Here is a 20,860-nt window from a genome sequence, read left to right as displayed (position 1 = left end):
ATCTGAACGGTGTAGAGTTAGGTAAGGGAGAAATACAAAGAGATCTAGGAGTCCTTGTTCATCAGTCACTGAAAGTGAATGAGCAAGTGCAGCAGGCAGTGAAGAAGGCTAATGGAATTATTACAAAGGGAATTGAGTACAAGAGCAAGGAAATCCTTTTGCATTTGTACAGAGCCCTGGTGAGACCACACCTGGAGTATTGTGTACAGTTTTGGTCTCCAGGGTTAAGGAAGGACATCCTGGCTGTAGAGGAAGTGCAGCGTAGATTCACAAGGTTAATTCCTGGGATGTCAGGACTGTCTTACGCAGAAATGTTAGAGAGACTGGGCTTGTACACGCTGGAATTAAGGAGATTGAGAGGGGATCTGATTGCAACATATAAGATTATTAAGGGATTGGACAAGGTAGAGGCAGGAAATATGTTCCAGATGCTGGGAGAGTCCAGTACCAGAGGGCATGGTTTAAGAATAAGGGGTAGGTCATTTAGGACAGTGTTAAGGAAAAACTTCTTCTCCCAGAGAGTTGTGGGGGTGTGGAATGCACTGCCTCAGAAGGCAGTGGAGGCCAATTCTCTGGATGCTTTCAAGAAGGAGCTAGATAGGTATCTTATGGATAGGGGAATCAAGGGATATGGGGACAAGGCAGGAACCGGGTATTGATAGTAGATGATCAGCCATGATCTTAGAATGGAGGTGCAGGCTTGAAGGGCCAAATGGTCTACTTCTGCACCTATTGTCTATTGTCTATTGTCCAACTGCTGGTGAGTCAGTATCCTGGCAAAAACTACACCATGAAGATGAAAGAACACTCCAAGCAACTCTGCAAAAAGGTTATTGAAAAGCACAAGTCAGGAGATGGATACAAGAAAATTTCCAAGTCACTGAATATCCCTTGGAGTACAGTTAAGTCAATCATCAAGAAATGGAAAGAATATGGCACAGCTGTAAATCTGCCTACAGAGGGTCGTCCTCAAAAATTGAGTGACTGTGCAAGAAGGAGACTAGTGAGAGAGGCCAACAAGAGACTTCTGACGTCTCTGGAGAAGTTACAAGCTTCAGTGGCTGAGATGGGAGTGACTGTGCATACAAACAATAACTGTTGCCCGGGTGTTTTATCAGTCACAGCTTTATGGGAGAGTGGCAAAGAGAAAACTGTTGAAAAAAAACTCACATGAAATTTTGACTAGAGTTTGCCAGAATGCACATGGGAGACTGTGAAGTCAGCTGGAAGAAGGTTCTATGGTCTGATGAAACCAAAATTGAGCTTTTTGGCCATCAGACTAAACACTATGTTTGGTGTAAGACGAGCAATACACATCATCAAAAACACACCATCCCTACTGTGAAGCATGGTGGTGGCTGCATCATGCTGTGGGGATGCTTCACTGCAGCAGGCCCTGGAAGGCTTGTGAAGGTAGAGGGTAAAATGAATGCAGCAAAATACAGGGAATCCTGATGCAGGCTGCAAGAGAACTACAACTTGGGGGAAGATTTGTTTTCCAGCAAGACAATGACCCCAAGCATAAAGCCAAAGCTACACAGGAATGTTTTAAAAGCAACAAATGTAATGTCAAGTCAGAGTCCAGACCCAAATGCAATTGAGAATTTGTGGCTGGACTTGAAAAGGGCTGTTCACTCATGATCCCCGTGCAATCTGACAGAGCTTGAGCAGTTTTTTAAAAAGGAATGAGGGAAAATTGCAGTGTCCAGATGTGCAAAGCTGATAGAGACCTATCCACACAGACTCAAGGCTGTAATTGCTGCCAAAGGTGCATCTACTAAATACTGACTTGCAGGGAGTAAGTTATTATGCAATCAATTACTTTGTGTTTAATAATAATAATAAATTTAGACCATTTAGTTTGTCAAAGTTTGTTTTCACTTTAATACGAAAGAGTCTTTTCTGTTAATCAGTGTCCAAAAAGCCAAATTAAATCCACTGTGATCCAATGTTGTAAATCAATAAAACATGAAAACTCCCGTGAGAGGCTGAATATGTTTAATGTGCATTGTATACGTGTATTAAACAGTTAAATTAAAAATAGTGCCAAATCAGAAATAATAAAAGTGAGGTAGTGTTCATGGGTTTCATGTCCATTTAGGAATGGGATGGCAGAGGGGAAGAAGCTGTTCCCGAATCGCTGAGTGTATGCCTTCAGGCTTCTGTACCTCCTACCTGATGGTAACAGTGAGAAGAGGACGTGTCCTGGGTGATGGAGGTCATTAATGATGGACGCCACCTTTGTTCTATATTCTATGTTCTAAAATCACCACTCACGATGCACACATTTGGATTTAGTCCTATCCAGTTCAACAGTGGCAGTGTCCTTGTACACTAACAATTGTCCTTGTACCTCACTGCCATCAGGGAGGAGGTACAGAGAGACTGAAGACAAACGCTCAGCAATTTAAAAACAGCTTCTTCCTCTCCTGACATCAGATTTCTGAATGATCCAATAATCTACTACCTCATTAATCCTTTTTCTGCACTCTAGAGCTATTTTTGTGATTTATATATTTTTCTACCTTGCACTATATAGTTTCCACAAAACAACAAATCTATTGCATCTGGTGCTCCCGGTGCGGCCTCCTCTACATCGGCAAGACCCGACGCAGATTGGGGGACTGCTTCGTCAAGCACCTCCGCTCCGTCCGCCACAATAGACAGGATCTCCCAGTTGCCACCCACTTCAACTCTGCTTCACATTCCCATTCGGATATGTCCATACATGGCCTCCTCTACTGCCATGATGAGGCCAAACTCAGGTTGGAGGAGCAACACCTCATATACCGTCGGGGTAGTCTCCAGCCCCTTGGTATGAACATCAAATTCTCCAACTTCTGGTAATTCCCTCCCTCTCCCTTCCCCTATCCCACCTTCACTCTGTCTCCTCTTCTAGCTGCCTATCACCTCTGATGACTCTGCCTTCTTCTACTACCCATAGTGCTTTCCTCTTAGATTCCTTCTTCACCTCTCCTGCCTATCCCCTCCTTGCTTCCCCTCCCCCACCCCTTGATCTTTCCTCTGATTGGTTTCCCACCCTCCACCCACCTCCTTTATAGGGCCCCTGCCCCCTCCTTCTTCAGTCCTGACGAAGGGTCTCGACCCGAAATGTTGACTGCTCCTTTCAACAGATGCTGCCCGACCTGCTGAGTTCATCCAGCTTGTTTGTACGTGTTGATTTGACCACAGCATCTGCAGTGTACTTTGTGTTAACAAATTTCACAATGTATGTCAGTGACCATAAAATTGATGTTGGGACACGAAGCAGTCCTGATGCAGGGTTTTGACCTGAGTCATTGATGCATCCCTTCCACCAGCAGATGCTGCTCGACCCACTGATTTCTTCCATCAGTTTATCCTTCTTTCTTTCTTTTTCAATCTTTTTATTAATATCAACATGATAAGATTAGTACATAGATAATAGGATTACAAACTTACAAAATTAAAATGAACATAAAAGGATACAGAAGCAATAAGTACAATAGAGTTAAGTCTTCCCAAATCATGAATGATACAAATGTCATATAAATGAAACAAAAAAAAACTGAGTAATTCATGTTGAAAAAAAACAGAAAAGAGAAAAAGAAAAAAAATATATATTAATACCCTAAGAAAAACTAAACTAACAAACTAACCACTAACTATTAAGGAAAAAAAGGAAAGAAGAAAAAAAAATGGGCTGTTTATAGTATCTATTAAAAAAAATTACAAAATCATCAGTGTCCCCAACTCCGATCCTCTCAACATATATATATAATCAAAACCGGAAAAACAAATAGGATTGGGACAGGGTCAAATTACATCATGTGAAAATATTGAATGGCCTCCAAATCTTCTCAAATTTAATAGAAGGGTCATATACGACACTTCTAATTTTCTCCAAATTTAGACATAACATAGTTTGAGAAAACCAATGAAATACGGTAGGGGGATTAATTTCTTTCCAATTCAACAAAACAGATCTTCTAGCCATTAATGTAAGAAATGCAATCATCCGACAAGCAGAAGAAGATAAATGGATTGACCCCATCATTGGTAAACCAAAGATTGCAGTAATCAGTTTATCCTGATGAAGGGTCACAGGCCGAAATTCAAAGATTCAAAGTACATTTATTATCAAAGTACCTATGCAGTGTACAACCCTGAGATTTACCCTCCCACAGCCACGAAACAAAGAAACACCATGGAACCCGCTCAAACAAAAGCATCAAACCCCCCCGCCCCCCCAAACCATGCAGAAAAAAAATCACACAAATGTCAAAGAAAGTGAAAAACACAGAATATAAAACGTAAAACCACAAAGCCATTTTTGAACGGTCCAGCAATGTTCTTTACAGCTCAATTCAGTCCAGTCTAGTGCTGTGCCAACTGTTGATTCATTTCCGCAGACGCTGCCCGACCTGCTGATTTCCTCCAGTAGATTGTTTGTTGCTTGCCAGCTATCACTGATAAGGATAAACCATGGTGATGTAGTGGCTAGCTCACTGCTCTTAGAGCTTGGTCAGCTTGGGGGGGTGGTCAGCGTTCAATTCCATCGCTGTCTGTAAGGTCTTCCCGTGGCTGTGTGGGTTTCATCCCACTTTCCAAAGATGAACGAGTTAGGGTTAGTAAGCTGTGACCATGCTATGTTGGCCCCAGAAGTATAGCAATACCTGCGGGCTCTTGGCACAATCCCCATTGAATTGATCTGGCACAAAATAACACATTTCAACATAGATATTGATATACATGAGACAAGTGAAGCTAATCTAATCTAAATACTCAAGGGCATAGGGTTAAGATGAGGCGGAGAGGGTTTAAAGGAGATTTATGAGGCAAGTTTCTTCACCCAGAGAGAGTCAGCTCTATTTCCTCTACGGAAATGTGGCTGCTCAGTAACTGAAAAGCTCCCGTGCACATAGCCTTTGTTGCCGCCCAGCTGGAATTTTATTTTATATAATATTAATATAATTTTGAAATCTGTTAACATAATTGTGAAATAGCCTGTAATTATGTGTTCATGAATATTATCCATAAATTTTCTAATAATAAAATTTTTTGTTTCTTTCTACGCTGTAGAACCATAGAACACTACAGCACAGAAAACAGGCCATTCGGCCCTTCTAGTCTGTGCTGAAACTTTATTCCACCTTGTGGTGCATTGGGCGGCAACCTTGCCATTTCTTCAGTATTTTTTCACAAGGCGAGTTGCTAGCTCAGTGCTCAACCCATGCATGCAGGGAGCCAGACAGATTTGAACTCGGGAACTTGCCTTGAAGTCTGGTGCCGATGCCACTACACCACCAGCGGGCTAAATAATAAACATACCACATCCTTTTGTGGCACGTGGCCAAGTGGTTAAGGTGTTGGACTAGCGATCTGAAGGTCATGAGTTCGAGCCCCAGCCAGGGTAGCGTGTTGTGTCCTTGAGCAAGGCACTTAACCACACATTGCTCCAGTCCGCCCAGCTGAAAATGGGTACCGGCAAAAAAAATGCTGGGGGTTAACCTCGCGATAGACTGGCGTCCTATCCGGGGGGAGAGTCTTGTACTCTCAGTCGCTTCACGCCACGGAAACCGGAAATAAGCACCGGCCTGATGAGCCAATATGGCTCGGGACAGACTTTAGCCACATCCTTTATTTTGAAACATTTTAGAGCTTCAAGACATTTACATCGTCAGTGTTTCCAGTTACAACACCATTACAAATTGTAACAATGAACACAGAATGGAAGTTGGAGTTCATTGTTAATAAACCGTCAGCCCACTGAACGCCAACGCTGTCTAGTCAAAATATTTTACTTTTTACCATTGTGCCTGGCAGTCGGACACCACTCACATGTGTTGAGAGCTGTGGTTTTTCTTTGTTAGATGTGCATATTACAATTTTAAAAAAAGCATTTAAAATGCTGTGCAGTTTTCAGGCCATGTAAAAATTTCCAGCTCGGAGCAATGGTTGTTCCACACAGCTATAAAAAAATTAGATGGAATGTCGGCAGATGAGATTAGTTTAGATTGGTAGCATGGTTGGTACTTTAGTCAGTTGCTGGCATGATATATTGGCGCCAAAATCGTGGTGACATTTGCAGGCTGCCCCCAGCACATTCTTCGACTGGCGTAGGTTATTGCCACAAATGGCACATTTCACCTCATGTTTCAATTGCACGTAACAAAGTTAAGCTAATCTAAAAATGTGAATTCACCATCTTTTGAGTAAATAAATGCTTCCTCGTGTAAATGACCAATCATTACTGGAAGGATGTGGCAACTATGGAGAGGGTGTAGAATCCTGGATTAGAGGGTATGATCTATAAACAAAGTTTGGACAAACTCAGGTTGTTGCATTCTTGGCCCAACATATTGATGCAGTTACAAAGACGGCAGGACGACATCTATATTAGGAGTTTGGTATATCACCAAAAGCACTTGCAAATTTCTACAGATGTACCATGGAGAGCATTCTGACTGGCTGCATCGCCGTCTGGTATGGGGAGAGGGGGCTACTGCACAGGATAGAAATAAGTTGCAGAGAACTGTAAACTTAGTCAGCTTCATCATGGGCACCAGCCTCCGTAGTATCCAGGTCAAGGAGCAATGGCTCTAAAAGGTGACATCCATCATCAAGGACCTCTAAGACCTAGGTGATACCTTGTTTTCATTGCTACTATCAGGAAGGAGGTACAGAAGCCTGAAGGCACACACTCAATGATTCAGGAACAACTTCTTCCTCTCTGCCATTAGATTTCTGAACGGACCCCAACCACAAACTGGTCCAGCTGCTACCATCCAGGAAACGGTACTGCAGCATAAAAGCCAGGACCAACAGGCTCCGGGACAGCTTCTTCCACCAGGCCATCTGACTGATTAACTCACACTGATACAATTATATTTCTATGCTATATTGACTGTCATGTTGTACATACTATTTATGACAAATTACTATACATTTCACATTTAGACAGAGACATAACATAAAGATTTTTACTCCTCCTATATGCGAAGGATGTAAGAAATAAAGTCGATTCAATTCATTGAACCCATGAACACAACCTACTTCTTCATTCCTATTTTTGCACTTCTTATTTAACTTTTTAAATATATATGCTTACAATTAATTTACAGATTTATTATTACGTATTGCAATGTACTGCTCCCACATAACATTTCACGACATATGCCAGTGACATTAAATCTGATTCTGATTCTGATTCTTCCTAGAGCATTGGAGGCTGAGGAGAGGTCTGATTGAGATTTTTCGAACTATGAGATGCTAGTGTGGATGGACGGAATCTTTTCTCCTGACAAACACCAGAGGAAGAGAAAGGCTCTTCTAAAAAGCAGTAGCAATTAAGATGTTATAATGAGCTTGATTTCTTGCTTGCCAAGACTTAAACTGATGAGAACTAAGCAGTGAGTTAAACAGAAGAGATTGTGCAGATGCTGGAAGACCAGAGGAACGCACACAAAATGCTGGAGGAACCCAACAAATCAGGCAGTCTTTATGGAGAGGAATGAACAGTTGATAGTTTGGGCTAATACTCTTCATCAGGACTGGAGAAAGGGAGATGAAGCCAAAACAAGCAGGTGGAGGAGGGAAAGGAATACAAACTAACTTGGTGAGATAAGTGACACCAGGTGAGTGGGTTCAGGTGGGGTGGGGGAATTAAGTAAGAAGCTGAGAGGTGATAGGTGGGAGAGGGAAGAGACTGAAGAAGAATAAATCTGATAGGAGAGGAGAATTAAATTGCTTGGATGTTTTGCAGTTCATGATAGGAAATATTTAATGGACCAATCTGTCAGCTCAGCACCTTACTTAATGATGTGTAAAGTATCCTGCCTTTAAGCAATGGTTTGTTTATTGGAGATCCTGATCACATTCCCATCTGAGGAAATGACAAAAGAAAGGATTGTCTTGTTAGCATAACAGGAATGAGTTCCTTCGGTAACCTCTCACATTACGTCAGCATAGGCTACGAACGCATGAAAGCCATGTCAAAGCTTTATATAGTTACTTGATGTAATGAGATATTGGAGGTGGCTAGCACAGACTTAGTGGGCTGAAAGGCCCATTTCAGAGGACTCGAGGCATTGTTGAGGGTCCACAATCTCTGACCCACTACCACCAGGAAGGAGGTACTGGAGCATCAGGACTAGGACTCCCAGACTGGGGAAACAACTTCTTCAGAATCACGTTTAATATCACTGACAAATGTCATGAACTTTGTTGTCATATGGTAGCAGTACATTACAATGCATGATAATAACAAAACTAAATTACGGAAAGTTAAAATTTCAATTAAATAAGTAGTGCAAAAAGAAAAAAAGTAGTGAGGTAGTGTTCATGGGTTCCGTGTCCATTCAGAAATCGATGGCAGAGGGGAAGATGCTATTCCTGAATCGTTGAGTGTGTGCCTTCAGGCTTCTGTACCTCATTCCTGTTGGTAGCAATGAGAAGAGAACATGCACTGGGTGATGGGGGTCCTTAATGATGGATGCCACCTTTTCGAGGCGTGGCTCCTTGAAGATGTCCTGGATGCTGGGGAGGCTAGTGGTCATGATGGAGCTGACAGAGTTTACAACGTTCTGCAGCTTACTTCAATCCTGTGCAGTGGTCTTCCCAAACGGACGGTGATGCAGCCAGTTAGAATGTTCTCACGGTACATCTGTAGAAATTTGTGAGTGTCTTTGGTGATATACTACATCTCCTCAAACTCCTGATGAAGTACAGCCACTCTGTGCCCTCTTTGTAACTGCATGGATACATTAAGCCCAGGATAGACCCTCAGAGTTGTTGACATTTAGGAACTTGAAATTGCTCACACTTTCCACTATTTATCCCTCGATGAAAGCTGGTGTGGGTGCCATTGTCTTACCCTTTCTGGTCCACAATCAATTCTTTGGTCTTACTATGCCTAGACACACAGTCACGGGTGTAGAGAGAGTAGAGCAGTGGGCTAGGCACACATCGTTGAGGTGCAAGTGTGTTGATTAGCAGCAAGGTGGAAATATTTTTTCCAATCTGCAGACTGTGGTCTTCCAGTGAGGAAGTCAAGGATCCAGTTACCAAGGGAGGTACAGATGCTCAGATTGGGGAGCTTTTTGATCAGACTTGTAGGAATGATTGTGTTAAATGCCAGGCTGTGGTCAATGAGCAGCACCCTGACGTAATATTAATATTGTCCAGGTGATCCAAGGCCACGTGGGGAGCCGCTAAGATTGCATCCACTGAAGAACTATTGTGGTGATTGGCAAATTGCAGTGGGTCCAGGTCCTTGATCAGTCAGGTGTTGAATCTAGCCATAACCATCCTCTCAAAGTACTTTATCACCATAAATGTGAATGCTACTGGATGACAGTCATTAAGGCAGCTCACCCTGCTCCTCTTGGACACTCAGGCTAAGAAAACCCTGCTACCACCAAGGTCTCGTCACTAGGACAGTGAGCTGTTTACCGTTTACCTGTGCTGCACACTACATGTATTTCAGATTGTATTTTATTAACTTATATTTGATAACATTTAGGTTTATGTGCTGTGTGTGATATATGTTGTGTGGGTGCAACAGAGTCTGGAGGAACATTGTTTCATTTGGTTGTACATATGGACAGTCAGATAACAATAGCCTTGAACTCTTCGTGACTGTGAATATAAAGATGTTACGGAGGTAAACTGGTAATTGTTTCATTATTAGGACTTAATTCCCTAGGAGAATGAGGGGAAATTTAAGAGAGGTACACAGAATTATGAGGGTTATAGAAAAGGTAAATGTAAACACAAGAGATGCTGGAACTCCCGAGTAACACGGGGTACAAAATAGTGGATGAACTCAGCAGGTCGGGCAGCATCAGTGGAAAGGATAGAGCTACACACAAAGCACGCTGCAGATGCTGTGGTCAAATCAACACGTACAAACAAGCTGGATGAACTCAGCAGGTTGGGCAGCATCCGTTGAAAGGAGCAGTCAACGTTTCGGGCCGAGACCCTTCGTCAGGATAGAGCTGATGCTTTGGGTCGAGACATTTCATCAGGACTGGAAACAGACTATTGTGTTGGATCTAACTGTTTAATTGTCATTTCTTTGTAGTTTAACAATTAATTGTCCGCTTATATTTTATATAATTACTTATATACAATAACTGCCTACCATGACCCCTAGTGGCTATAGTATGCATAACAGCTCAATATGCCTCCAAAGTGTAATTCTGGAAACAACACACAAAATGCTGGTGGAACACAGCAGGCCAGGCAGCATCTATAGGAAGAAGCACAGCCTGGCCTGCTGCGTTCCACCAGCATTTTGTTTCCAGCATCTTTCCAGATTCCAGCATCTGCAGATTTCTTCGAGTTTGCATATAATTCTGGAAAGCTCTGGAAACCTTCCCTTAAGTGACAAAGTTGTTTCTGATTGGTCATTTTTTTACTGCAGTATTGACTAATTGTATTATTATCTAATTGTATTATTATCATCTACAAATTAGAATGTCCCTATGGGTATAAAATAGCTGTTTTGTGCAAGGTATTGCCTTCTGTTCTTGGATCTTAGTTTTCCCTGTCACCGTATGTTCAATTTCTTCAGTTCTATCAAATCTTAATAAAGTTATCATGAAGCAACAAGTTTTGTGCCTTGTCCCTGACTTCTAAAAGAACTTTGGATTTTAAACACCAGAATCCAACAGCCATGACTACGGAGAGTCACAGAGTCATAGAACACCACAGCACAGAAACAGGCCTTTTGGCCCATCTGGTCTGTGCTGAATTATTATTCTGACTAGTCCCATCAACCTGCACCTAGATCATAACCCTCTATACCCTCCCATCCATGTACCTATCCAAACTTTGCGCTTAAATGTTGAAATCGAACCTACATCCAACATGTCTGCTGGCAGATTGTTCCACACTCTCACCATTCTCTGAGTGATGCACTATCAATAACTCCAAAAGACTGAAAGTAGAGTAAATACTGAAAGGCTTCTATTAGCAGTAAAATGGACCACGTCCATGCTGGATGACTGCCCTGGACTGTGGGAGGAGCAGTGACACAATCACCTTTATCCAGGGGTCTGTGGGAGGATCCACAGGAGCAGTCAGCAGAGGGGCGTGTCCAGACAGATATACATGGTTTACCACACTGAGTGAAGAGGTTTCCACTCATGTTCCCCTTAAATATGTCACCTTTCACCCTTAACCCATGACCTCTAGTTCTAGTGTCACCCAACCTCAATGGAAAAAGCTGACTTGCATCTACCCTATTTAAACCCCTCATAATTTTGTATGCCTCTATCAAATCTCCCCTCATACTTCTATGCTCCTGGGAATAAATTCCTAACCTATTGAACCTTTCCCTATAACTCAGGCTCTCAGTTTCCAGCAACATCCAGGCAAAACAATCGAGGTTCAATTCTTGCTGCTGCCTCTAAAGAGTTTGTACGTTCTCCCCATGACTGCAAGTTTCCTCCAGGTCCTCCCACACTACAAAGGTGTAGGGGTTAGGCTCAGTTAGTTGTGGGCATCAGAAGTGTGGAGACACTTACGGGCTGCCCAGCACAACCCTCGCTGAATCGATCTGACACAAAATGATGCAGTTCACCGTGTTTCAATGTGCTTGTGACAAATAAGGCTAATCTCTTTTAAAGTTTTTCTCTGTGATCTTTCAGTTATCTTGATGTCTTTTCCGCACGTAGCTGACCAGAACCACACACAATATCCTGCATCTGGCCTCGCCAATGATCATACGCCCTGCTTGCTTGTTCTCTGGGTCCAACAAATGGTGCAAGTGTTTGCCTTAAACGTCTTTCTTGTGATTGCAAGACGCTGTCGGTAATACAATATACTGCAAGTTCGGTTCATCGGTGAGACCAACGGCAGGGAAGCTGCATGGCCCAGGACCTCATGGCTGCGGCCGCCCGAGGAGGAGGTGCCGGAGGCGGTGTGGCAGTGTGGGAGGGAACAGAGGTGCGGCGGATGTGCCGGGATCTGTGCCGGGTCAGGGGCTGGCCGGCTTTCCCGCCAGGCCTGCTCTCCAGTGATCACTCCTGGAAGACAAGCTGCATTGTCTTAGTCTGTGGCTGACCCACTGCGAGATGAGGAACTGCTGCCAGCTTGTTCTTGCAGAAACATGGCTCCAGAACAACATCCCATGTACCATCAATCTACAGGCCAGGCCACTCAGGGACTTGTGTTAATATTATTTTGTGATTGTGTGTGCTATCGATACCAGATGTGCTGGGTGTGATTGCATGTACTGTGTGTTGTACCTTGGCACCAGTGAAGCGCTGTTGTGTTTAGCTGTATACATGTTGAACGACAATTAAACTTGAACTTATACAACTTCAACATAACATCCTGACTCTTGTACTCAATACATTGAGTTATTAATCTGGAGTAAGACACAAAAAGCCAGAGGAACCCAATGGGCTAAGCAGCAGCTGTAAGGAAAGACAGATACTGCTGACATTTCAGGGTTTCAAACCCTGCATCAGGACTATGAGGAGTGATAACTCCAGATCAGAATCAACAGCAAAATGGTTTCCAGTTCTACATATCTTTGGCAACAAATGTAAAGATACTGTATAATTCTGTTAAGGACCTACATTACGTATTGTGAATTTGCTGTGGTGTGCTGGTGTGACGTACAACAACATTCAACAATTATAAAGAATTACGTATATATATATATATAAAAAAATATATAAAAGCTAGTGAAGTTAGACATTAAAGACCATAAGAGTTAGGAGCAAAATCAGGACATTTGGCCCATCGAGTCTGCTCTGCCATTCCATCATGGTTGATTTATTATCTCTCTCAACCCCATTCCCCTGCCTTCTCCCTGTAACCTTTGACATCATTACTAATCAAAAACATATCAACCTCTGCTTTAAGTATACCCAATGAATTGACCGCCACGGCAATGAATTCCAGAGTCAGCTCCCTCTGGCTAAAGAAATTCCTCCTCATCCCTGTTCTAAAGGGTCATCCTTCTATTCTGAGGCTGTGCCATCTGGTCCTGCACTATCAAAAAATAATTTTTGGAGGGATGTGTTTAGAATATTATCTAAAGTTATAGATATGGATGTTCAACCTAATCCACTTACAGCAATTTTTGGGATTATTCCAGAGGAAGCAAAGAAAGTGTCTGCTTCCACCCAACGTGTAATAGCTTTTTCAACTTTACTGGCTAGGAGAGCTATTTTGCTACATTGGAAAGAATCTAACCCACCTACTGTTTTTTATTGGCTCTCCTCCATTATGTCATGTCTAAGCTTGGAGAAAATTAGAAGTTGGACATTTGATACATCCTTTAATTTTGAACAAGTCTGGCGACCTTTTATTCAATATTTTCACATGATTTAATTTATTTTTATTTATTTATTTTTATTTATTCTCTTTGGGGAAAATCCTTATCCATGAAGGTTCGGAGATGACTGGAAGGATGTTGTTTTTTCTCTCTCTCTGTTTTTTTCTAATTTTATCCTCAATTGGACTGCCGAATCTTTCTTTTTCTTTCCTTTTTTTCTCTTTCCTTTTTTTTTGTTTTTTGTTTCAGTTTAGTTAGTGGGGGTTTTTTCCTTATCAATAAAATTTCCAATTTTTTTTATGATTCTTATGAGAAGTTGTAGTTTTTTTTGCCATTGTATATATAACAGCATAATATTTTACTTATTTGATTTTGATATTATATGCTTTTTGTTTTTACTATTGCTGTTTATATGTCTTTTATATTATCTACTTGTTAAACTCCTCTTCCGATTTGTATATTCTTTATTTGGAAATCAATGAAAAAGATTGAAAAATGAAATGAAATGGAATAGGCTATCCCACTGAAGGAAACGTCCTCAGCACGTCCACTCTGTCCAGGCCTTTTCAAAATTCAACAGGTTTCATTCTAAACTCCAGCAAATACAGGCCAAAGAGCCAAGAAACCCTCAAAGCCATCAAAAGACAGATATGGAATAAAATGTGCATAAATAAATAAGTACTTTGTCCAACTTGCACAAAAATACATAAAAAAACACATAACATAGAGAAAAAGTTAATTTAGTACATTAAGCTGAATCCAAAGGCTTATCCTGAACAAGTCAGTCACGTTTCATTTACTTCAACTCTGCCTTGAAGCGTAGCCTTCTATTTTATATTCAGAACAGTTTTCAAATACATTTCATTACATTCAAATGGTTAGAAAGTTAATGTAGTATAAATACATTGATTTCCTCTTTAAAACTTATCTCTTTATCTGAGGTTTTGGTTGTCTGCCCAATTAACTACCTATGTGGCTTAAAGCCAGTTTTTGTTTGATAACGATCCTTTGAACATATGGTTTGACTTTTATAGTTGTGTACAAAGAGATGTGTTGCTATGTTGGGTAACATCGCTGACGGAGTAAAACAGAAACAAGACTAAACACAAGCGATTCTGCAGATGCTGGAAATCTTGAGCAACAAACACAAAATACTGGAGGAAATCAGCTGGTCTGCCAGCATCATCCATAGACTTGAATGGAGGATGATGCCTTAAATGCCCCTAATGTATCTGCCTCTACCACCAACATGACAGCACATTTCACACACCCACCGCTCACTGTGTAAAAATTACCTCAGGTGTCTTCCCAATACTTCCCTCCAAATATCTTAAAATTATGCCCCCTGGTATTAGCCATTTCCACCTTGGAAGAAAGTCTTTGGGTACCCACTCTATCCATGTCTCTTATACACCTCTGTTGTCACCTCTCATCCTCCTTCATGAGTGAAGGGGTGGAGATATGTCTCTAGCAAAGGAGTTGTGAGGCGCCAATTCCCTCTGCTAACCTGCAAGTCACCCTTGGGCAAGGTGTAGCACCTGCTTGGCCCCCAATCACGGTCACATGAAGCAGGTGATGGATGGTCATATGAGCAGCCAGTGCATATCACAAGTACTGATTATGTGACCACTGATGCCAGGCAGACAATCTCTGAAGAGTATTGATAATGGCTGGGGTCAACCTTCTTGTAAAGACACTGCCCAGAAGAAGCCAATGGCAAACCATTTCTGTAGAAAAAATTGCCAAGAACAATCATGGTCATGAAAGGACCATGATCGCCTATGTCATATGACACAGCACATAATGAAGATGATGACCTTAGACTGTAAACCATAGGTTCAAAGTTCAAAGTAAATTTATTATCGAAGTACAAATAATGTATCATATACAACCCTGAGATTCTTCTTCTTGTGGGCATGCTCTATAAATCTATAACAGAATAATAATCAATGGGCATTCTCTATAAATCTATAATGGAAATATAATCAATGGAAGACCGCACCAATAGGGCATTCAATCAGTGTGCAAAAGCCAACAAACTGTGCAAATACAAAAAGAAGAAACAATAATAATAAATAAGTAATAAATATTGAGAATATGAAATGAAGAGTCCTTCAAAGCGAGTCCATAGATTGTGGGAACATTTCAGTGATGGGACAAATGAAGTTGAGTGAAGTTATCCCATTTGGTTCAAGAGCCTGATTGTTGAGGGGTAATAACTATTCCTGAACCTGGTGGTGCGAGTCCTGAGGCTCCTGTTCTTTCATCCTGATGGCAGCAGTGAGAAGAGAGCATGTCCCAGGTGGTCAAGGTCTCTGATGACTAATGCTGCTTTCTTGCATCAACGCTTTGTGTAGATGTGCTCAACAACAGGGAGGGCTTTACCCATGATGTACTGAGCTGTATCCACTACTTTTTGTAGAACTTTCTGTCCAGGGGCATTGGTGTTTCCACACCAGGCCATGGTGCAGCCAGACAATACACTCTGCACTACACATCTGTATAAATTTGTCAAAGTTTTACATGTTGTGCCACATCTTTGCAAACTCCAAAGGAAGCAGAGGCACTGCTGTGCTTTCTTCATAATTGCACTTACGTGCTGGGCCCAAAGCAGATCCTCTGAAATAATTTACAGTTGCTGACCCTTTCCAGCTCTGATCCAGAGGTGGACAGGGTCAGCATGGAAGCAGAGTTAGAAGCAAAAGACATAGGAGCTGAATTAGGATATTCAGCCCATCGATTCTGTTCCACCAGTTCATCATTCTCCCATTCTCCTGCCCTCTCCCCATTACCCTCATCGTCCTTACTAGTTAAAATATGCACAATATTGAGACAAGAGGAACCAAAACCATATAATAAAGAGTATAGACAGGGCCTTGACTTAATATCTCATCTATAATACTGTCTGGTCGTGCAGTGCTCAGTGCATACATGCACAACATTGGCACACCATCGGCAAAGGAATTCATAAGCCTCTAGGTTGGGCTCAAACCCCCACCACCGTGTTCAGGAACAGTTATTCTTCCCCCCAGCCATCAGCCTCTTGAACCAGAGGGGATAACTTCACTCACCCCTCTGGTGACATATATGTACTTTGATCATAACTTTACTTCAAAATTTTGAAGTTTGAAGCTTCTCACCCTAAACCTGTGACCTCCAGATTCAAGACTGTTTAATGTCATTTCCAGTACATAAACGTAGAGAAGAACGAAATAATTGCTAGTCTGTGTCCGATGAAGCACAAAAGAAATCACAATAATAAATTAAAACCAATAAATAGCTCTTAGTTCTGCAGCTCTGGATAAAAGGCAGTGCACATTCACCTTGTCTATGCCCATTGAGATGGTCCCACCCTGTTTAACCTCCCTCCAGTCCCAGCAACGCCCTCACATCTCTCTTCTGTACTCTCTGCAGCTTCCCTGGTGGCCCCACACCACCAGGTTCAGGAGCAGTTCTCACCCTACAACCATCAGGCTCCTGACCCAGAGTGGGTAACTTCATTCTCCTCGTCCCTGACCTGATTCCACAACCACAGAATAATTTCAAGCACGGTACAACTCATGTTCTCAGTATTCTTTTTGTTTTGCACATCGGTTGTTTGTCAGTCCTTATTTAAATGTAGTTTTTTTAAAAAAAAATTCATAGGTACAGCACAGTACCAGGCCTATCCGTCCAACAAGCCCACACCACCTAATTACATCCATGTGAGTAATTAACCTACTAATCTGTATGTCTTTGAAATGTGGGAGGAAACCGGAGCTGCCGGAGGAAACCCATGTGGTGACGGGGAGAACGTTTGAACTCCCTACAGACAGAACCCGGGCCACTGGCGCTGTAACACGGTCGTGTTATCCACGACACGACTGCGCTGCCTCAGATTCATAAATTCCATTTGGTATTTCTTTATTCTCCTGTAAATGCACGCAAGAAAACATTCTGTGACTTTGAGCTCAACGGAGATGTTCCTGCGTTCTCTGCTTTTATTTCAGATTCTTACTTCGCTTTTGAAGTCTCCCGTTAGGATAAGTACCTGCCGGGTCACCCGGGGGAATTACCCTGCACTTGAGAGTAATCCCATGGGACTTCCGCAATTCCCGGGCGAACAAGGAAGCCATTGAGCCTTTGGCCAGCTTTACGGTCCCACCGGAGAGAGCGAGAGGAAGAGAGGGAGATAAGGGGGCAGGAAGGGAGAGAGTAAGAGATGGAGAGATGGTGGGACAGGGAGAGGGGGAGAGAAAAGGAGAGGGAGAGAGACAGGCAGACAGAGAAGAGAGGAAGAGAGAGGCAGACAGAGGAGAGGAAGAGAGAGAGAGAGACAGAGAGGAAGAGAGAGACAGAGAGAGAAGAGAGGAAGAGAGAGAGAGAGAGACAGAGAAGAGAGGAAGAGAGAGAGAGAGAGAGGCAGACAGAGGAGAGAGAGAGAGAGAGAGAGAGAGAGAGAGAGAGAGAGAGAGAGAGAGAGAGAGAGAGAGATTGATAGATCATTAAACCCTGTGAGGGCGGCACCTTCCTCAGTGCGGCACAGGACGCTTAAAGGACGCGAACGCGTTAAAATGCCGATAATACCAGCAGAAAAATATACCGGAACTCTCAGCAGGTGAGGCGGCTTCTGTGGCGAAATACCTCCTGACCAACACTTTCCGGTTTTATTTCAGATTCCCAGCATCTGCACAAGCCCTGATGAAGGTCTCGGCCACAAGCTCCTCTTCATAGTTGCTGCCTGACATTCAGAGTCACCCTCGCATTTTTGAGTGTGCTGCACTTTTGAAATATTCAGTTACAACACAGCTTGTGTTGGAGAGCGGAGAAATCGGGGAACTGGAGCCTGTTTCTGGAATGAGGCCAGCCCCCTCGTTCCCCGGCGTTGCACAGATCCCTCCCGGGCGGAATCTACCCCCTTTCCCCTCGCTCACAGCCCACAACGAATCGAGGGGACGATTCCGCTCTGACATTTCAGCGGGATCCCCTGCGTCGTTCTCGTCGGGGCAAATGGAATACTTCCCGTCATCTGCAATCGCTCACCGTCCCTGCCACAAAGTCTTCAAAACCATCGCTAACTCTCCCAGCAAGCAATTTAAGAGTTAGTAGTCTGAGAGATTCCGATAGTTCAACGTGCTCGAATATCGCTCTCCGTGCAGTTACCAAACAAAACGATTTCACCATCCCGGTCATATGATCGTAAACACAGGAGATTCTGCAGATGCTGGAAATCTGGAGCAACACACACAAAATGCTGGAGGAACTCGGCAAATCGGGCAGCATCCATCCGCATCCTTCTACCCCGTTACTTTCCAGGGTCTCGGCCCGAAACGTCGGCTGATTATTCCCTTCCAAAGATGCTGCCTGACTTGCAGAGTTCCTCCAGCATTTTGTGAGTGTTGCTCGATACATATTGTCCCTCCGCCTGCCGCGTTTCTCGTGGAGGGCTTTCAGTTCACGTACGTAATAGATCAGTAGATTAAAATCTCAACTGCAAAATGAACGGGAAAGTATTTGACCAACACACACACACAAAATGCTGAAGGACTCGGCACATCAGGCAGCATCTACAAAGAGTCATCCGAGTTCCTCCAGCATTTGCGCGTTTTACGCTAGATCTCCTGCATCGGCAGAAATCTCGTGTTTATGATCTGCGGAATCTCTTGTGTTTTGAGTACCTGAAGAATAGTTGTCCCTTTTTTAAAGAAACATAGCTACGGCTCAGCGCCGTTGGACATCAGGGTACCGGGAACACACTGAGAGGGTTCTCCCTGTGTCCGCACACCAACTCAGGCAAGGCTGACTTCCCCGCAACTTCAAGATCTCAATGTACCGTTTTAAGCCTAACCGAGTCGGAAATCGGGACACTCCGGTTTCGGAAGACCGGATTTGTGAGAGTCTTGGTTTCTAAGAGACTCCACTCTCTCGTCAAGCCTTCACCCAACCCCCTGCCCATTCTCGGTTAGTACAGCCAGGTCACTGGTCAATTACAGTCAAACTCGCAGACAAGCGCACCGGAACTGTAATCGATTGTCCTTCTCAAAGAAAGCGGCGAGTGATCGATACAGGCGCAATAAAAGACATGTAGCGATCTCAGCAGCCGGACGGAAAATAAAATCTTTGCAAATTCCTTCTAACTTTTTTTCTCCTTACCTGTTAGTTCCAGGGAGCGTGTCTCGCAAAAGTTCGGAAAGGCGCAAAGACTCAGTTCTAACCCAAATTAGTCCATCAATTGAGGATTATTGTTGAAATCCACAGCCGCGTTCTCCTCTCTCTCTCTGCGCTGTGACTTATACTGAATACCATTCCACTTAGAACCTCTCTCTCCCCCTCTCTCTCTCTACTGCCAGATCCCGGTTATATCGACTACACAAATTCCTTTGAAGTGGATGATGTCAGGCGATATTAGCATAACAAAGCGCTTTAGCGTTTAAAAAAGCGCCAGCCCTGTTCGTTTCCCTGCTTTTTTTAAATTAAACACAAATTCTGGGTGGAGTTAGTTTGTCGCACGGGCGGGTGGCGGCTCGGGACTGAGCGCTAGCCCGAATCCAGCCGCTAACTCTCCAGGATCCGCAAACTCACCGCAGTTACTTTAGTGAATTAAATACATTTTTTTTAAAGATACCACCTTTTGGAAGGACATCACAGTTGAGAAACAAACTGCTTCAGGTCCTCGGTCAGGGTTGGGATTCATGCAAGAATTATCTTTATGAATGTGGAATTTGCCTGTTAGAATATTTCCTCTTGAAAACTCGGAATTTCGGCCACATAAATCACCCCTCATCTAATTCCATCTCTCTCTCGCTCTCTTCCGTGCTTTTTCTCTCTTTTCCCCTTGTTCTCGTTTTTTCTTTCTTTCTCCATTTCCCCCTCATTCTATCTCCCCCTCTCCCTTACTCTCTCTCTCTCTCGCTCACCCTCTCGCCCCCTTACTCCCTCTCTCTCATCTCTATTTTTTCCCTTCTCTCTATTTTTCTCCCTCACTGTCTGCCCCCTCTCTCTTTCTCCCCCTCTTTCTTTCTCCCTCCCTCTCTCTTTTTCTCCCCCCTCTCTCACTCCCTCCCTTTCTCTCTCTCCTGCGATGTCCATTCTCCTCGTTTGTAACTCCTTTTGTCAGCCCCCACCCCTTTAACCGACGTGAGCATGAATTTCTGCCTTGGATATGTACCGGTCACTCTCATCCTTCTCTCTAACTTACCCCCCTTCACCACCCGCCCTCCCCCTTTAAAATAACCCGCATGGTAGAAACGCTTATAACTGCAACGCTGGTAAACGAGACTCCGAGATATGGATAGCGCCTCTCAGGACATCTCAGCCCATCTTAGAACGGATGGAGTTCAGACGCTGTGGTAAAGTAGCAGGAAAGGCGGCACAGCAAGATCCCACACAGCGGATTCGGGGAGACGACGGACTCTGGAATCCGGAGCAATAACAATCTGCTGGGGCTCTTGTCCCCTCATTATAAGGAAAGACGTGGAGAGGCGGTGCGGAGATTTACCAGGGTGCTGCCTGGGCTTGTCCTGTGGAGATATGTTGAGTCATCTAGGGCTTTTTTTTTTGGAGCTAATGAGGATAAGAGGTGAATTGACAGAGGAATAGGATGCATAG

At 43.3% G+C, this 20,860-nt stretch overlaps 1 protein-coding gene across 1 annotated transcript in view; it reads right to left on the bottom strand.

The window, feature by feature from the left end:
- Positions 1-19,602, bottom strand: part of LOC140727063 (protein Wnt-11-like) — a 69,684-nt gene extending 50,082 nt beyond the window's left edge. Inside the window, exon 1 of the mRNA XM_073044287.1 lies at positions 19,406-19,602. The gene's annotated coding sequence lies outside the window, so the exon portion shown is untranslated. The remainder of the gene's footprint in view (positions 1-19,405) is intronic.
- Positions 19,603-20,860: the final 1,258 nt, after the last annotated feature.

Source organism: Hemitrygon akajei, chromosome 4 (assembly GCF_048418815.1).
Source record: "Hemitrygon akajei chromosome 4, sHemAka1.3, whole genome shotgun sequence".
NCBI classification, from domain to species: Eukaryota; Metazoa; Chordata; class Chondrichthyes; order Myliobatiformes; family Dasyatidae; genus Hemitrygon; species Hemitrygon akajei.
Note: the sequence above shows the minus strand (reverse complement) of the source record. Positions and strands in the feature narration are given on the sequence as shown.